Source organism: Paralichthys olivaceus, chromosome 22, assembly GCF_024713975.1.
Source record: "Paralichthys olivaceus isolate ysfri-2021 chromosome 22, ASM2471397v2, whole genome shotgun sequence".
In the NCBI taxonomy this organism is placed as follows: Eukaryota; Metazoa; Chordata; class Actinopteri; order Pleuronectiformes; family Paralichthyidae; genus Paralichthys; species Paralichthys olivaceus.
The window spans coordinates 4,751,064-4,770,993 of record NC_091114.1 but is presented as its reverse complement, the minus strand read 5'-3'; the positions used below and the strand labels follow the sequence as shown (position 1 = coordinate 4,770,993).

The 19,930-nt window shown below is 41.5% G+C and overlaps 1 protein-coding gene across 11 annotated transcripts in view; it reads left to right on the top strand.

Annotated features, from left to right (window-relative positions):
* The window catches only part of nrxn2b (neurexin 2b), a 618,875-nt gene that overhangs the window by 532,439 nt on the left and 66,506 nt on the right, over positions 1–19,930 (top strand). The gene's annotated exons all lie outside the window — the stretch shown is intronic.

The window sequence follows — 19,930 nt, the reverse complement described above, 5'->3', positions numbered from 1 at the left end:
CACTCATCATCATCAATTGAGGTCTGTGTTTATTAGTTCAAATGAATTGTACGATACACATTGACGCTGCAAATCTATAATCACAAAAAGAAATGTCTGTTCACTCTGTTGAGGCCAAATAAAATCCACAGACATGCACCTGAAAATCTGACATAACTGCATGAGTTTTGGTTAAAAGTACAGTGTGTAGAATCTAGTGTTGAAATTGCATGTTGCAGCTAAATACCCCTCACCTCACCCTCCTCTTCCAAACATGAAAAAGAACCTGAGGTAGCTTCAGTTGTCATAAAAACTCAAAAGGTGTTTAGTTTGTCCAGTCTGGACGACTGTAAAAAACATGGTGGCCTCCGTTAAGAGGACCCTTTTTATGTAAATATAAAGTATTTAAATACAAAGGGCCTTTTTCTGGGGTAAAGAAAACTACAATTAATACAATTTAGATTAAATGAACTAGTGAAAACATCATGAGGATTATTCTACATTAAATTTTCCCCCAATAGATCCCTTTCACCTTAATCTTACTCACTGGAACTTTAAGTATGCATGGTCTTTTATACAAGGTGCTATTAGCTGTACAAGTATGCTATTTTTACACCCAAGCAAGCAGGGTATGAGTTACTATTTAATGTTTGCAGTGCGGAGAGCAGAAGAGAAGCAAGGGGAGCGACCCAGACAGAGAGATAAATAGAAGGTGGCAGAGTTCAAGAGAGAAGCAAACAATAACGAGTACAAAGAGAAGCAGGGGGAGACTACCAGCTGGGTAGTATTTATGCAAATTTAGATTCGGCAATTATGAAAATGAATGAGGAGAATAGAAACAGAAAACTTAAAATAAATGGCTTCAATAACACAAAACAAAATATTGCACGTTTAACCTTATTGATCTTTATGACAGAAAAAGAAATGCACCGTGCATTTGCATTTGCATGTATAATAAATAAATATACAACAGAGTCAAAAGACATTCATGCATTGTCTGAATGACCATTATGAACTTGGTCAAACAAAATATGAGCAAAAACTAAAGATCTCCTTTCTAATAATTACATATGTTTATTTATATCCACCCAGATGATGAAAAAAAAGATTGTAATTATTCAGTCTTGCTGTGTTTCTATAGGCTATTGCATGAAACACTAGTGAGACAGACACAGGTGAAGTGAGGAACGAATGCAGACAGGGAGAAGCGAAAAGATGGGAAGCTGGAGAAAGAAAGAAGGGATGAGGCTCATTAGGAGAAATTCAGGCAGGAGCAGTTCTGCATTTTCCTTCTGCTTTGTAATTAAGAAGTGGATTAATGAGAAAGAGACACAAGCGTCTGCCAATGCCACCGCAATTAACGAGCTGAGAAAAAGTATGTTGTTCCGTGGCTGTGCGAGCGAGAGCAGAGAGCAGTCATGACGTTCCACTCATTGACTTCCTGTCTCTTTGCATCCTTTTCCATTCCCCTTTTTTTGTGCTTTTGGCTCTGTTTATCGCCCCAGCTCTCAAAATATCCCTGTTCCACTCTTTTGGACGCTTTCCCATTAGCCTTCACCTTCTCCTGAATAATAGGCTACTTGCAAGTGGGGCAAGTACAGTGTGTGCTTGTGTGTTTGTAGGTGTGTGTGTTAGTAAAGGTCCTGATTCTTTACAGGGATAGAAAGTCAGCAGAAATGAGGTGTGGTCTTTGTTAACAAACAGATCTGTAGTTGAGATGGTGGATAGGGTACAGACCACAAGGCCTAAATGAGGCGGTCTGGTCTACAGAGGATTTCTGTGATCAGCATCACCCTTACTGTTGTCGCCTAGCAACAGAACTGCAGTTGGACACAACGAGAAAGTTTTGATTTTCATTGTTTTTTTTAACATGTCCGGTTAGCTGTTCTGTTGAGTTGAAACGTCATACCACATACATGGTTGGTCCATTACCTCTTAACTCTGAAGCGCTATGAATCATGGGAAAGGTTGGGCTAAGAAGGATCCACCCATTGGAGCTTTCGTTTCTTGAGGATGAAAGAGTTTATTTTTAGGCCGCATTTGGAGGAGCCTTTGAAAATGGGACGGCCTTGTCGCGCTGCTGTGACGCAATCGGTCCTCAAATGCAGCCTCTGAAGGACAGAACTCCTGAGTTGAGAGCTTTACACTGCAGATTGTCCAGACGGTCCTTTACTCCAACTGATATTTACATGTTAACATAACTTACAAAAGCATCAGTTCTATTTTTTTCAGTCACTATCAATCCTCTTACTGACACTTGCCTGACAGTTTAAATCTGCAAAATAGAGATGATTGAAAACAGTGAATAAAAAGGACACATTTCTCTGAGAGATGCTTCTGCTTGGCAAACCGTCATTTGACATAGATGGACAAAATGATAGACAATAATCACAATGCTGTGCAACAGAAGCTCATGCTACATCCTCTGCACAGGTGAGGGAAAGCATTTCTAAAACAGGTACAATAAAACAGACCATTGCAACCTCCATGAAGGGAGAATTTTGTATTAAACTGCATCACTTTTAGCTAGGTGACTTGTCTAAACATGCTTAAATGTGTGTTTTACGATTAGGACTTGAGCTTCAGGGTGAACAAATTGTACTGAACATTTTCTTTAGGTTTGAGGCTACATTTAAGGTCCTCACATGTACCACAAGACTGTTGGTATTCATACGTGTGTTCCTGTCTAAACCCATCAGTGTGTATGTGTATACAAGCAGGCAGCAGGTGGTGTGTGTCAGGGGTGGCTGGTGCAGGGGGGGGGCAGGTGTCAGGTGCGTGAGGCTCAGGCGGAGGTTTAGGTGTTGTGCGGCCTGTGTGTAAGATAGGCAATGATGCGTGCTGGCAGAGTTGTCTGCTCAAGTCCATCCCCATGTTTTTCAGTCTATCTCTGAAGCACACGCTCAAATACACACATTCACGCATATACTGTAGATAGCCAGCTGTCCAGGATGATATGCTTGTCTGAGTGGCTAAATAAAAGAGTTTTTAGATTGTAGCATAGTTTGCATCTTTTTTGAGGCTTTCTTTACTTGAAAACCTTGAAGACTGTTACACACCTTAAGTCTGTACCTTTCTTTCGCTTCCGAGTAGATTCTGCTCTTTACAGTTATATATTGTCGCTATTATTCTTTTGGGCATTATTTTTAAACCAATCACACCTCTTCTTAAGCTTGGTCACTTTTCATAGACTCAACAGTGTATTAGTGTAATGGATACTAACCGACATTGATCTCATCTGTTTCTGTACTCTTCCAACCTACAGCTACTTTATACCACGTGTAATGTACTGTACTCAGCAGGCCCAACCCTGGCACTCTGGTGCACAGATGTACATTGGTGCTGATAGGTATTCATGGGGCTCTAATTTATTTACTTGGATGTCAGTCGAGAACATGTACAATGCCTGTGTCCAGAGCCTGAGTATAACACACAGTCGTGATGTTTGTGTGTTTGGTGCACTGCCCTGTACTGCCACTGGTACACACTCGGCTACGGTCTGTCAACATGTGAGTGTTCTGTGTTTGTGTGGGTGACAGCATGGAGATGAGCTCCCCATACAAATCTCTTGTAGAATTTTCTGCATGCATGGTCATACGTATTACATGATCTCCGTCAAATTGCAGCCAGTGACAGGAAGAACAGTGAGCGCTGAGCCCCGACCGAAGGTTTGTCTCACATATATCCAACGAAATCAGTCACAGGGATTTTCTGCGTCTGACATGCAGGTTACAGTAGAACTGAGAACATTTACATTCAATTATGTCTTCACAGTATTCCTGATTTGGAGAAACAATTTTTTTCCAAAGATGTGATTAGAAATATAATTGAATATTAAATTAGACTTATTATTGAACTGAATTTCCATATGTATACAACAACATGTAATTTTGATGCAGTATTTATCATACTGATATTTGAACAAATGTAGTGTACCTCAAAATTTTGGTTGGTATTGACCGGTAACACACCTCATTGTTTCTTTGCACTTTCAATATACAGTGCAAGAAGAATTAAAGCTTTCATGCAGTGAGGTAGAATGTTAGTATGTGGAGTTCATAGTGGTGTTTACATCCTCCAGACTGCAACCAATGCACTTCACCACGTGTTGTAGTTTCCTTACCATAGTTAGTTATTCATCATAACCACAATAACAAGCCATAACCAGCTGAATATCCTATTATTCATTGCAATAAAATGGTATACTCTACCTGTCTCTATACAAATACAAGTTGAATTACATTGAATGATTAAATTAAACCATAAAATCATAAACATATTCAGAAATTTCTGCAAACAACTCTCCCACAACTTAATAATATCAGCATATCTCACATGTCTTAATCAGAAAATTCCCAATTCAGACTTTCCAAACTGAATATACTGCGTACATGACCCTTATCAAATTCCAACAATGTGGAATATTAGTGTGCATGTGTGCTCCTTCACTTTAAAATGCCCTTCCTCTTCATTAGCCGTAGTAGGACACACAGACTAGAAGAGGTTTGGAGGCGAATGTTGATTTCACAGTTTAAATGGCAGGTATATGTGGACTTTCTTCTCTTAAGTGGACTGAATGAATTGCTCATTTCACCCTCCTGCCATTCATCCTCTCTCCCCTCCACGTCTCCCCTCTCCATCATCCCTATGCCACTGCTGAAGACATTTATTTGGAGTGAGTGATGAAGTGTGTAGTCTGAGGTTTCTCTGCTTGATTGGCTGATACGATGCGTGGTTAGTGTTTGGAGGGGACGGGCAGCATGCAGGTGAGAGCGGGTACTGTTTGAGTATCGAGTGAGTGGGCTCTCGCACACGTTCACACGCTCTTTGAAGCGAATGAGGTGCCCTGTGATTGATATTTGATGTGTGATTTCTTTTATCACCCAGGTACTTTTTTCAGCCTTTGAGGTTTCACAGTGGCATGGTGTTTATATTTTCTGCCTCAGACGTGTGTGTTGAAGCAGGAGACACGCGAGAAGTCAGAGTAAATAAGAGCTCACATTAAATCGTTGTGGAGCTGGGTTTTGGAGCTATAAGGTGGATGGGTGCCACACACATGTACACACACGTACACAGGCACGCACACTGACAGTACAGTAAGTGGTTCTGCCCCAGTAGTGCGAAACAAGGCCAACTGTCTCAGTTATGGACAGTAAATAGAGCAGAGCAATACCTGTAAATAACCAACAACACAGCCTCATAAATCCTGTGTGTGTGTGTGTGTGTGTGTGTGTGTGTGTGTGTGTGTGTGTGTGTGTGTGCGTGTGCGCGTGGAACCATGTATGAGAGCCAAAGGTCCCAGCAGCCAGTGGGATATGACCTCTGTCTGTCCTTTATGCCTCTGCCTGCATCCCCTCCTTCGTTCATCCAGACCGCTCCATGCCGGCGTGGGTCAGACAGGCATATGTGCAAACAGTTAATGCTGGCATCCCTCCAAGTGACCTGATACAGGTGGACTTGCCCATTGGCAAGGAAATCATAGACCGGCCACAAGCAGGGCGCACAGACGTATAATACAGCAGCCCGCTGACACAGGATATTTCCTAGTAGGAGTGTTTCATGTGGAGAAAATTGCTCAAATTCTCTGCAGAGGATCCTGTGTATGGGCAAACACAGCCAAGAAACATTTACAGCTCACCATGCAGCAGGATCTTTAGATGCACCCGATAGTTAACATTGCGACTGCTAACATTTGAGCTGATGATGAATTTCGTGTGTAAAAGAAGTGCAACCAGATGTCAGTTGTAAGGAGTAAGCATTGGAACATTTGTTTTCCTTTAATGACTTAACTCATTGGACAACACTGTGAGGGAGAATATTTGCAAAGTGCAGATGATTTAATGCCAAAATGGATAAAATAACTGATCAGACTTATTGATTATATTCTATGAAATGTATACTTATTGAACTCACTTGATCAAGTATGGTCTTTGCAGTAGAAAATATGCTGGTTTGAAAAGACAGAGGAGCATGCATGTGTGTTTGTGTGCAAGTGCCACAGACTAACACTTGGGAAACGTTGTTGCTGCTAGTTGACAGCACAATAATAGTAATGCCCTTCATTTTTATTGTAAACCATCCATTCTTCTACAGACATTATTTGTGTGTGTGTGTGTGTGTATTGAGTGCAGTGGGCAGGTGAAAAACATTTTTAACAAAAGGAGGGGAGACACTGAATGCCAGGCCATGAATGTTCTTTTTCCTGGCGCATGATTCATCACGACGGACGACCGTTGCCGGTGGCAATCTGAACTGGCACGGCAGGGTTGCTGTGGTGACACAGCGAGAGCACCTGCAGCCGGTGAGACGGTGGCGTTTATCACCCGCTGGAGGTGCCGAGGCTCACTCGGCAAGCTGACTGCCCACACACGTACGAGCTCACATTCATACAGATGCAAATATCTACCAAAATAAGAGTAAAAACTTAAGAAAGTCAGTGCAGCACCTTTGATACGTGGACTATCATGCTGTTTATTGAAATCACCAGCTTTATCCTGTAACTTAAAACATAAAATCATGAAAGCCAACTAAATCAGAGATGTTGGACTGAAGTGGCTATTACAAGAATTACTAATGAAGTGGAAGGTGTGAGCATATTGTCAGTGTTGGTGTGTATACGTGTGTGTCCAGTCTCGCCCAGTAGTCACCTGTAGTCACCTGTAGTCACCAGTAGTCACCAGTAGTCACCAGTAGTCACCTGTAGTCACCTGTAGTCACCAGTAGTCAGGACGTGCCCCCTGACGTCTGATGGAGAGGAAGGGAAGGGGAAACCTTTTTTTTTTCTTCCTCTTTTTGTTTCAATTAGTTCAAACCGAGGTCTTTGAAGACTGTGATGCCGCCTCGTAAACAAAAGCCGAACACAGCTGTCAGCGCTGCAGACAGCCTCGACGCATTATGAGCAACTTTGTAACTGTCACTTGAAACGAAACACTCTGCTCTTTTTATAAGCACAGTCACAAACAACATTAACAAACAAAAGCAACAAATGACAATCGCTTTGTGCTTCTGTGTTTAATACTGCCTTTAAAAAAGAGAAACACCTTTATAATTTGGCATCTGTCACAATGGTCTATATTCCTGCATTAATTATTTTAGTGGAATATGTCGGGAGCTGTGTAGATTACAATATTAATGTATGTGCCTCCGCTCTGAGTGATTGCAACAATACAGTGTAAATTTTTCATCCGCATCATGTTTGACTGTAAAAGCAGTCACCCCATTGAGACACAGGCGAAAGACTAGAAGAATGTAATTTATACATTTAATTATTTATCTTCTGTTCTAATTTGTTGCATGATAATGTGCACTATATGAGCTCATTAGCTGCTATTTAATACATAATGCCACAATGTTTTCTTCTCAGTAATCTGTGAAACATGGCTGTAACATTTAGAGAGAATTTATGTAGAGTTAGCATGCTTCATTTATTTAGTTTTATTATATAATGAAATGTTGGCAGAATTCAATAGAAGAATTGGTGTCATCAGCATAACTTTGAACTGTTTTGTGCTGTTTTCATGTCACTCAGGTAGAGAATGGACTGTAGCACATATCCACATCCATATTGAGCTTATTGAATTTTTCTTATGCCTTTGTTTGATTTTAGCAAGCAATTTATTTTGATGCAAGAGCTGGAATTTAAAAGGTGTCATAATCATCTGCGGCAGTGATACATTTTCAGCAGTAGAGTTTGCATAAAATAACATTTGGTATAACAGTGTCTCATTAATGTCACTGTCACATTACCTTGTTTGAGAAATCAGAGTAATTTCACTTATTAAAGCAGTTCAAACTTACATTTGTGCTCACATGAATACATTGGGTTATTCATATCCCTGTCTGCAATCCTAAATGTGACAGGAAGTATTTTACAATGTGTTTATGCTTTTGTTCTGAACTTTATCTACTCATTCTGCGACACTCACCATTACTGTTGTCTATCTTGATTAAATATATAAACACTGCTAACACAAACACACAAAAAACATGATGCAGTCTGTATAATTCAATTCACTAATCTTAATGAACCTTGTATGAATTGTTGATCCTAAAAAGATTGTTTTTTGTGTTTTTGAAGAGACAGTTAAGTGAAGTGAAGAAATTCTGGGGGGTTTTAAGCACTTCACAAAAACAACTTATCTTTTTTTCCTTGCTTCAGAGGCAGGGTTTTAAAATTAATTAGCAACGATTCCACTGTAGAACATTGCTCTCACCTCGATGTCCCCTTAGATGTGTGATTGGCAGACATTCAGCTAATCAGGGTTGGAAGAAGGTGACTTTTCAGTGTTGAACAGTTTTTGCCAGAGGGGAGAAAATATGACATTGTTCAGTTGTTTACTAAAAGCATCATTTTGAGCTCACTAAAGCTGAGGAGGAACATGGATGTTTAAAGTGGATGTGGATTTCTTCATTTTATTTGCAACTGATATTAATATAAAGCCCCGAACAATCTGTCTCATCGAATTGTTCCCAACCTAACACAAAGTCATGGACACTCATTCAGGCTCTTTAACTGAACAGACACAGGTAGAAGTGAAAAGATTAGTTTTGGGCCTGCAGGGCTCCACTAGGTCGGTGCTGTCACTGAGCAGCCATGAAGAGAACAAGCTCTTCAGCAGCACTTGACGGATGTGAGGCCGATGACTCGAGGCAACGGTTCTGCCTCAAATAGAAGTGCTCAGGGGTGAAGGTGGCCTGGACGGCATGAATATGTTATGAATGAACATGTTATGAGTTTTAGAAAATGAGTAATGCCAATTGATACAGCCACAAAAATTATTAACGTGAAATGTAAAAATAACGTGAAGTTATATTTCCTTTACAAGCCTAGATTCAATTTGCTCAAAGGCTTCAATCAAATGTCTGACATTTGGGTAAAATAAAATGTGAATCAGTTACTTTTATTTGAATATATTCCAGAAGAAGTGACATAAAATGTTAAAATGTGCAAAACTCATCAGAGCATTAGAAACCAACCCTCTCACCTGACAGAAATCGAAGTTGATTCTGTGAAGTGTTTGTTGCGATTAAGTACGTGTCGACGTCACATACGCAACGAAACTGTGACACTCTCAATTAGCTGTCTTGCCAAATTAACACGTTCACCTGGGTGTCTTGTTTCCATCGCAACCGATCGGAGTCAGAGACGATTAAAACTTGTCTTCTGCAGAGTTATTTGACCAGGGAGTGAATGCCGATTGTATCCATTCCCATTGCAGACAAAAGCCAGATGTAAGTGGATATTAGAGGGTTTTTGACCAGTGGAAGAGGGGCTTGGGTCAGGCATGCTACACACCCATCCACCACTCATACCTACATACCCTTACTTTCTATCTTGCTGCAAGGCACTTTACTTTTCTTCCACCACTGGCAATGATTGTTGCTATTGGAGACAAATTATGACTTACCTCGTCTTCCGTTGGCTGTGTAATTCCCTCTCTGCTGGGATGTTGGAAGCTTACCATTTGTCACCAAGTAGTGAACCTTTAGAGGCTTCAAAAGTGTAGAGTTTATTCCAGGGGAGTTGAATTGGATTGAACAGGTGTACCTAATAAGCTGCGCACACTGTTGTAGAAAGACACACAGCACAAAGGATTATGGTATCAGATTTATCCCACACCCAGTGATTTGCTTGGAAACAACATGTGTACAGTGTGTGCGTTGGTTAACCAGCAGTCAGCTCCACAGCAGCAGCACAGACACAGGAAGGCAATGAAAGGAAAACAAGGCAGACAGCCAGGGACAGAGACACAGGAAGAGATTGTGTCCGCTTTATCCATGTTTGCTCAGTTTAGCGCAGAGCAAATATTAGCCTGTGTGCTCTGCAGCCGTTCTTCTCTACTGGGCTTCAACCTTACACCCTGCCCACAGAGACTAAAAGGCAAAAAAGAGTGCAGGAAGCAAGGGGAAGGTAGAGGATGAATGAGAGAGAAGCAGAGTTATCAAGGTAACAGATGGAGAGTGGCAAAAGTCGACTGAGAGAAACTGCACAGAGACCGAACCATGGCAGACAATACAGAGAGTAAGAGAAAGTCAGAGTTAGAACGAGTACAGTCTGTGGTCCAGTTCAAAAGAGACACTATTTTTACAGAGTTCAGTATAGGGCTTGTAATGATGACTTGCATGCAGCTTGTCATCCTGCCTGCATTTTATGGTACATGTCTTGGTCAGCTTCACAGCAGGACTCTCACTTTCAGAGTTTCTCTTTCGTTGTGCCAGGAAAGGTTCACTATTTAAATCCGTCCAGACCACAGACTGTACAATATGTACCACCGCTGTTTCCAATCGAAGGAGGTTTGCAACCGCAGAGGAGGAAAGAGAGAGCAAGAAGTAGAAGCCTAACTGATTCATGCTCTTGTGTTTTTCTTTGCGGCCCTGTTCTGCAGAGGAAAGGAGACGAAGAGGCAAAATGATGCTGCGACGACAGAAAGTGGAGAAGGGTGGACACAAACAATGCTCACAAAAAACACTTTGCTCACGAATTTGTCCGAAGGTCACAGTCATTCCCTTCTATTTCGGCCAGCTGGCTAACTCTCTTCCCCTCAGCACAGAGGAACAGGCTGCTTCAAAACAAACACACACACATACACACACAAACATTCATACATATTCCCAACCCGTAGCTACACAGTCACACAAAGTGTAAAATCATCAAATAGAGATAGACAAAAGAGGTAATCTCCCGTTTCAGTTTCTTCTTGCAGTGTATACCCCAGCATGACAAATTGCATGAGCAAACTGAAGATGAAAAGAGACTGCGTTGGCACAGTTCTGTCCTCTCACACAATCTCCAGACTTACTTGCTTAACTCATCTCGTGTTCACTCTTTACAGAGTTTACATAGCTGCAAAATCGCGTCCTACATTGTATAGCCACTATCACGAACATGCGGAATGCCGGATGCCAGTGTTCTCATATAAATGCAACTTGAGGCATGTTTGTTGTATGATGACAAAGATGTTGAAGTAATAGGAAACAATGGGATTGGAAGACTGGATCACGTGAAATTACTGAGCAGTTGTAAACCTGTGTCATTATCAGAAGTTTGGTGGTTCGATTCTTGGCTTCTGAACCCCAAATTTCAAAGTGAAAGATAAAGGACATATAGTGAGGGCTGTAATAATGTGTAGATGAATTATGAAGTGAACTTTGAGTCATTGTGAAGACTAGAAAAGAGAAATTTAAGTCCATTTACTGCGGACTGATGTCTTATGCCTCTTTTTCCCTTTTATAATTAATGTATGCAGTTTCAGGTAGGTTTTCGATGTCTCTGTTTCTAGACAGGACCAAGTTTCCATCATTTACCTGGAATAGGGGTATAATGGAAAACTGACTTTGAAGTGAAATAGATTTCAGCCTTTACATAACTAGGACATTATTTTTCTGTCATTGCATCTTTACCTCCAAAATATTAACCTTTTTTTTTATCAAGGTTAAAGTTAATAAGGATAAATAGTACAGTGAAGTTGATTTATTCATAAATTCATAATTATTCTGGTTTTGTTTCAGTATCTAGTAAGACATAAAGTTAACACCATGCAACACAATTAACCCATACAATGTCAGAAAGGATTAATATTGTTCAGAGCTACGAAACAAAAGGCAGCTTAAGAACAATGTTCAAGGACTCAGCTATCTAATTTCACAGTCTTTACTTGATTTATGCTGCCAGGCAGGAATAATCAACAAACTTATTTTGTTTTAAGCTGATACACTTCTCTCTATCAGCTAAAACACTGCAAGTATCAAGTCTTTCTCTCAGATCACTCACAGGAGCATTTGGATCAATTGGATTCTACCAAAGCCATGTTAGCAACTCCAGTCAACACAGTAATGAGCCTCTTGGGAGTGAAAGAGTGGTTGATGAGGGCAGACAGATTAGAAAATGGAGTGAAAGGAGGAAAAGCAAAGGAAAGGTAGAGCCAAAGTGAGAGACATGATAATGGAGGACATCTGAAGGTGAGGCAGTAGCCATTCTATTCTAAATAAAGTCAAAAATTGATTTTGAGGTTCTCATTGCTCTAATAAGTAGCAAGGACCTTTTTGGTATCTACTATTTAAATTTACTGAGAAAGGGAACATGTTGGCAGAGGTGTGGGAGCAAAGAGAAAAACGACACACAGAAACACTGAGACCTGACAATTTGCTGAAGTTTGTAATAGTTTTTTTTTACACTGATTAAATTACAGTCATCTGTTACTGCGCCACATTGTCTACAGAAAGGTATTCAGTATAATTAGCTTTGGTGGCAGATGCAGGGATTATTGCCATATCTGTGTTTAGTGAATTGATGAAGGATTATGTGGAGCTGGAAAAGGCAAAGGATAATTGAATGGGAAAAAAAAGAAGCGGAAAGGATAAAAGGATGTGGATGGGAAACTTTATTGGTCTTGTAAGCCTCTTTGTCCTATATTAAGTCCCTCAAACTGACAAGTATCTACCAGTGTCTGGGCCGACCAGGGCTTTTGGTACAGGGATGCCGAGTGGGCGGTTGGACATCGATTTCCAACGCCACTGTAACACAGATACTTTTCTGGTTTTTCTGGCCTCGAGGAATACGCCCCCACAGCTCCAGCGTTGTGGATCTCTACCACTTCTTCCTGTTTACCTTCTTGCTGCTAGTTCTTTCATCATGTCGTTGCATGACCGCTTCTTCCTGCCCCTCTCCATTATTCCTTTTATTTGTGTGCGTGGTTTATTCTCTGTATTTGTCCTTGCTCTTCTCCATCCTCCATCCATCTGTGGTTACTGATATAAAAAGAATGTGTTCTTTTAGATGTTCAGGTTTCACTTGTGATTCCTGATGAATTCAATCTTTCTTAACACATTTCTTGGCAGCACGGAGAGTCTCAGATGTAAATAATGTTTCTATTTTAGTACTAAGGTGACATACTCCCTTAATATCACCACTCAGATGTATTCATTTTTCTGATGATAAGGCGGTGAAAGGTAGACTGGCAACATTTGATGAATGCTTTTAGGTTGTCTCACTTTTGTCAGAAGTGGAGAAAGTCTCGATTGTGGACTTAATGGAGAGGCAGTTAGATGTGCTTGAGTGTAAACACAAGGTCATATGTTTGATACCTACAGTCAAGGTGGCAATCACTGTGCTGCTTCTTCTCGGTGTCCTAAAAAGACCAAAAAAGAATCATACATTAATATTAATGTTGCTTTTTTATAAATAACGTAAAATCGGTATGTCTATATTCAAGCCAAAAAAATCTGTATGATGATTCCTGGAGGGTTACACTTTTACAAACTTTAAAAGATAAGTCTGAGTCACTGACCCATTACACATAGCAGCTCTGTCACATGACCAATGGTCTCTGCAAGCCTGAGTTTCCAGTGTGCCACAATAAAACGGTATAAAGTATCAAACACATGCTTTATACTCACAAATGCAAAACTAAGACTGAGATCATTTTCAGATTTTCAGCAGATACAAAGAAGCAGTGGCCCATTTCATGCTTTGTACAATCAGCTGGATCCCAGAGAATGTGAGTGTGCATTCACGTCTGTGTATCAATCAGCTCTCTGAAGCTTTGTAAACAAGGCCGTGGTGTGTGTCGGCCCTCAGCATAACCTCACTCAAGGACGTTCTCATGTTTGCATATGTGTGTTTGTGTTTATAGTGAGGTAGGTCCGATGGGATTCACACCTACAGGTCTTATGGTGGTTGTGCTGAAGGACACCATCCATTAACAGTCTCAGTGGTGCACATCTTGCCTCAATCAAGTCAGTGAGCGTGTGTTGTTTTTCTGGTTCTTGAGATTGGTGGCTGACACATGAGTTTTGGTGTGAGCTGACAACATAATCAGGATTATGGCGGATGATGTTTTGGCTGATTTATTTTTCCCTGTCTCCTTTGTTAGCATAAATGCTGCTTCCCTCTGCAGCATTTTGGCTCGCTGCCAGCATATGTGTACTACGGGACGAATGGGTAAGCCCAGCGTGAGTCAAGCTCTGATGGGAGATTCGTATTCACACACACACACACACACACACACACACACACACACACACACACACACACACACACACACACACTCTCTCTCTCTCACTCATCCAGTATATACACACCCACACCACATCAGTCTAATTCATTGATTTTTCAATCAGATCTGATTCTCCATCAGAGCTGCTGCTCATTGTTTTCAGAGCAGAATAGAATGGACAGCCGTGACCACTGACGCTGAAATAAGTCAAAAGAAAGAGTCAGGAGGGGAAGCGGAGATAAAGTGCTATTAAGATGAGGAGATGGTTGGGCAACATTCTCAAGGTGACTGCTGGAGACCACTGCAAACACATACAAATGAGTTGGCAGAGCAGAATCAGAGAGAAGGTGAGGTAAATGAAACCAAGCATAACCCATCTGCAAAGCGTTTAGATGCTGCCCTGCTCTCTTCCCCCTTGCCTCTCAAATTGAGATGACATGCATGCATCTCTGTGTGCACAAGCTCTCTGTCATTTGAGACATGAAATCTGAGTATTTCAGTTACAAAATGGCTGTTGGCCCTTAGTCTTTTCCTCTTTTTGTCACAGACATTCTGCACACATTAGGTGAACGGGCAGTGGCGGATTTAGCCAGCGAGGAGTCTGAATGTTATGCAACCCCCTATTTCTTCTTACATAACGCTGCAGTTTCAGAGTGGAAGATTAGCCCCACTATACTGTTCTCCTTGTAGCCGATGCCTCAGCCGATTTCCACTCACAGACATTATGCGTACATGTTGACAAGCTGATTAGCCTTATAGAGCTCGAATTATCCTCAGAAGGGAGATGCAGAGATACCATATGATGGTATCAGGCTTAGTTGCACAAACACATTGGGCATATAAATATACTATATAACTGAAAATAGCACATTAGTGCATAGAGCTGGTATGTATAAGTAGAAATGCTTGTTCAAGCTGCAACACTTTCTGAAATAGAAATAGAAATCACCTTAAACCATGTGGAAGTGTCAGATTTGTGTTTTAAAGAGGATACGATTGATCGCTTTTTCGCTGGCCATCCAGTAAAAATCTATTTATCCGTCATTTCTCTGTGCAGGCTGCTCCACTGGGTGATTCATAAGCTAATAAATGCTCCACATACTTGCACTGGTTTGTCAAGTTAGGCTCAAGTAGATACAGGCTGTGATAGATCATTATTGGGGAAATGAGAGAGAAGCTGATGAATGGTTTGCGTTTGCACCACCCGCCAGACTATTAATATGAAATCTGTCAAACCAAATCATCAGAATCAGCAAATTCCTGAGCTGGTCAGCCGTGTTCCTCCACCGATTCTTGAAGCACGTTGAGACAGCAAAATGCAAAACACCTCGAGGGATTTAAAACGACTGCCACTGTATCTGCCAGAGTCCTGCTGAATCCACCCTCCAGTCTATCCAGCAGTTGCATCTCTGTGTCATTTCCCTGTTGTTTTTCTCTTTCTAATTTGCCTTTTTGGAAGTCATGAATCAGATCTAAGAGGAGCGAATGCTGAAAGACATTGAGAAAATGCAAATAGATCAAGAGGGAGATGTGTGCGGAGATGAAGCTGTAGGGGGGTTTGGCGCATGATGATTAAGAAATGAAACCAGGAAACAAAAGCCGTCAAAAATGCATTCATGTTCTTTTTTTGTCTGTTTTTCCCTCTTCTTAATTGACTACCAGTGAAAGAACAAGATCTTGACATTTTCAGGGGGCTTTGAAGATGTCAAAGCACCTTGAGGCCTGTGAGGATCATCAAGGTTCCTCCTGTGTTGTTATCGCAGTGTTATACTCTGCACCTTGCTCTTCCTCTTCCTCTTTCTCTTCCTCTTCTTCTCAGCATGATCAGCCAGGGCTCTCTAAGGCTGCTGATAACCCTGATACACACAGGCCAAATGCAGCCACATCCTGAAGCTTCCTCATTCTCATTCCGCTCTCGCCAGCAGCGTTTACCTTGATGCACTCTCGCACGCTGCAAGGTCATGTTGAAATATTTCAGATGGAAATGCTCTCCGTATTCCAGCACTGCTCCTTCTTGTCTGCGGCTGCTGCACAGAATTCCAACAACGCTTTTCTTTGTCTTTGAGAAAAAAGGAAGGAGAAACTCTAATGAGAGGATTACGCAAACTTTTTTTCCCTTTTTTCTGTGGCCACTCAAGTCTGTCGTTAACTTGCTGATTGTGTAAGAAGCAGATCAGCAATTTCTGCTTTGCTTAAAACAATTTTTCATTGTACTCAGATATTAGATATTTGGCTAGATTTGTTCTTAAGTAATTAAAATAATATCCAAGAGAAAACCTTTACTTGACTGTCTCCCTTCCTCATCAGATAAAATCTTTTTTAGTAAAACCCAAAAAATAATTTCCACTCTAAGTCTTTTTTTCACTGAACCTCCATAATTCAGAGAGATGCTGCCTTCCTAAGACACTTGAGGTTAAAATTGGATGCAATTGAAAATCTATCATAAAGCAGAGAGCTTTCCCTCTAGTCTACAGCGGACCCCCTACCTGCACCACTGATTGACCTGCAGATAGAACAAGAAAATGTGCTAACCATTGGATAAAAGAGAAAAAGCGTAACATTCTCACTCCTGACATTTGCTGACAGCCGCAGCAGATTTGGAGCTGCTGAGCAGTAGTTTAGAGGCTGTAGTGTTTAAAGAGCAGCCAGGGCTTATTGTCAGTTACCTCCCAGTCCCTCAGTTTCAGTGTTGCAGGCTTGACTGCTCCCAGTCATTCAAACTGGTTTTTTTTCCGCTTCTGTTTCCAGAGATATGTTCGCTTAAGGGAAATGGCCTTCCCACTGTAATGGGCTCAATACATTCCCTCAGCACCAGGAAGAACCCTAATGTTGCGGAACACAAATGCTAATCTCTCTGTAAATATCACTCAAATTCACTCTCCCTTCTGCTTCTCAGTCATAATAGCATGGGTTCATTCTGCTTTGCTCTGGCATATTGAATTAATTCTCCAGGCAAAGGTGTGAGGATTCTCCTAAGCTTCCTGGTGCGTGGGGTGCAATGGAGACAATCCTGGCTTTTCCACTTGATCCAAATGCATTTCACTCACCATCTCCATGTTGTTGTTCTTGCTGCATTATCTCAAAGGTATCAATAGTCGAAGCTTTGATTAAAATTTCATTAACATGTGCCCCGCTAATCTCTCCCTGACTGTATTCATATTCACGCCCTAGAATCAGTATTGGATTTTGGCGTGCATAGGGAGAGAGTGTCAAGACTGCATGGGTCAGTCCACAACATGAATCAATTGATTAATAGACTTAGAAGCTCGAAGCACTTGGACATTGGAGACGTCCAAGCCTCTTTGCAGAATGAGATCATTGGTTTAGCAGTCCATCAGGCTCCACTCTGAGAAACTCATCTTGGTCTAACTCAGTTCTGATCTTCATAGAGAGCGCTTTACTGTATCTATTTCCTGTTGTGCTTCCACTTTGATTCCTCTTGTTTATTCTGACCCTTGGAGCTGTTTCTTATATTCTGTTGATCCCTCTACAGCAGTGTTTCTCAAACTTTTCCAGACCAAGGACCACTTAACCCATAAAAAAACACTCACGGACCACCTAACTCAAAGTAGCGCCAAAATGTATTGTAACGGACTGATAGTTGTGTGTTGTTCATTGTTATCTGTGACTGTGTTGTGTTCAGGTGTTAAGTGTCGTTGTTGCTGAAGCACTGTGTTTTCCCACATCAATGAACGTGTCACGGGTGGGCACGTGGTCCGTTTGGACCAATAGTGGGGGCGGGATGGCATGGCTGGTTCCCCATTGGCCGGTTGTCAGCAGGTTGGGGCGTGAATGAGGAAGTGTTTGGGATAAGGTGTGTGTGAGTGGAGCGAGCGGAAGCGAGCGGGACGAAGCAAAGGTTCGGAATGTTTTCTTGGCGTGGTTACGGCCAACAGTAATCTGTGTAAGTTATAGAAAATAAAGACGAGATAAAGAGAACTGACGTCTCGTCTGTCACAACAGAACGCTACAGTATGTAGTCGATGTGGGATTTGTCGCGTTCATGTCGTGTTTGCGGCAGGGTCTGCTTTGACGACGTCGCAGACGTTAAACCACCAACCTGGTACTAGACGACTTTGACAGTCGTGTCAGAATTATCTTTTACGTGACCCGGTACAAACCACCGAACCATTTATAATTCGAAGCTTTGCACAGACACATTCCCGAAGTTACGGCATGTTTACACGTGTTTTTGCCGTAAAACGGCTGCGGTGTCGCAAAGCGGTCCACTGCCCAAGTCATGCCACAAAACAAATATTTTGTCATTTTACATAGTACTTGATTTGATATTGAAAACAACATAAACACTGAAATGAAAACAGTGACATTTTAAAACATGATATGTTACTTGTCATCTCGCGGACCACTAGGGGTCGCTCACGGACCACACTTTGACAGGCTGTACAGCATTAATCACGGCCAGCAGCACTTCCTTTTTCACTGCCATTTGAGCATGCTCAATTAATATCTTAATCATGGCTGTCATCAGTGCGTGGCCATACTGTGGCCTTGGCTAAATACTACCCACTTCATGCGGCACCGAATAGTGGCTAGGATGTGCATAAATTTGACTGTGATTACACCGCTCATTAGCTTATTGTACAACCTCTGCACTTATTTACTCAATTAACTCGCTATTTTAAGTTCTGTTAACATTTGGGTTTTTATTTTCGTCTTTTAAATACTTAATCAGCCATGAATAATGGAAAACCGCTGCGAGCAAAAGCCACGCGTTCACCTCTGAATATCTTGGCATATGGAAGGTGGCGAAATAAATGCACATACCTAATGAGATAAAGGAATCAACAAAGTTGTTGCCGCAGTGGGAAGATAAGCACGGTGTAAAAGTGACCCTGTCTGCAAATGAGCGTGACCCTGTTGTGACGACCAGGAAGTGTTCCTAGTTTGGCATGGATGGGCAGCAGGGACGTCTGGGTGTGCAGAACAAAACAGCGACAGAAGATTTACTGTCGCACAGGAAATGTGTCTGTAATGATGCTGTCTGGTATATGTACTCTGTCTGTTTCTCTCTACCCCACCCATCATTCTATGCCTCTCTTGCACACTGTAACTCTGTAAATGACTTTGACCTTTCCTGGGACGGAGGACAGGACCCGCAGAGGGAGAGCAGAAAGATGGCTGGAGATGAGAGTAGAGTAGGCGGTTGACTGTAATAAACTCAAATCAGTGGGCAGCTGTCAACACTAATAGATGGGAGAGGGGAGGGGGTCACTGGGTTGATGAATTCTAAAGGTGTCTGAGTCCTCAGTGAGTATTTGTTCTTTACCAGGCTCCTGTGTGAGAGATGTTTATAGCATCATGACTCTAGAGGCAGATGGGGTCTTATTGATTACTTAAGGAAAATATCTGTTGCTATGTAACAACTGACCCTAACAGTAACCTTATAATGGGTAATACATTAACATGTGTGGTTATAGAGCCTTGATGGAGGCAGTGTCACAACTAACCGTAGACTGTTTGATTGCATGAGTACAATGTATTCACTATTATACTATGCAAATTCTGGCTCTTAACAGGGTATCTTTGGGTGTAATTATGGTTAAACTGGTTTTCTCTGTGGTTTTAGTTTTTCGTTCAATCTTTTGTTGTATTTCAATTCCGTAATAATATGTAGCCATACTCTGCAAGGCTGTATTGAAGATGTAGCCAACATACATGTTTGGATGTTTTGAGCCAAATGCGAACATCAGCGTGCTGATGTGCTGTGAAAGAAAATGCCACATGTAACAGGTCATCCTGCACTGACCCTTCCTTGATGTCTTGTGTTTCCATTTGAAGCAGGATGCTAGACCAGTGACTTAGTGTATGATTGATCATGTGCTTCATTTTTCTGTTAACCAGTTTCTGTAACAACCTGTTGTTAAAGCTGTTGGCAAGAATGTCAGTGATTTCATGGGATAGGCTGCACACAAAATATGATAATGACTTAAAATGAC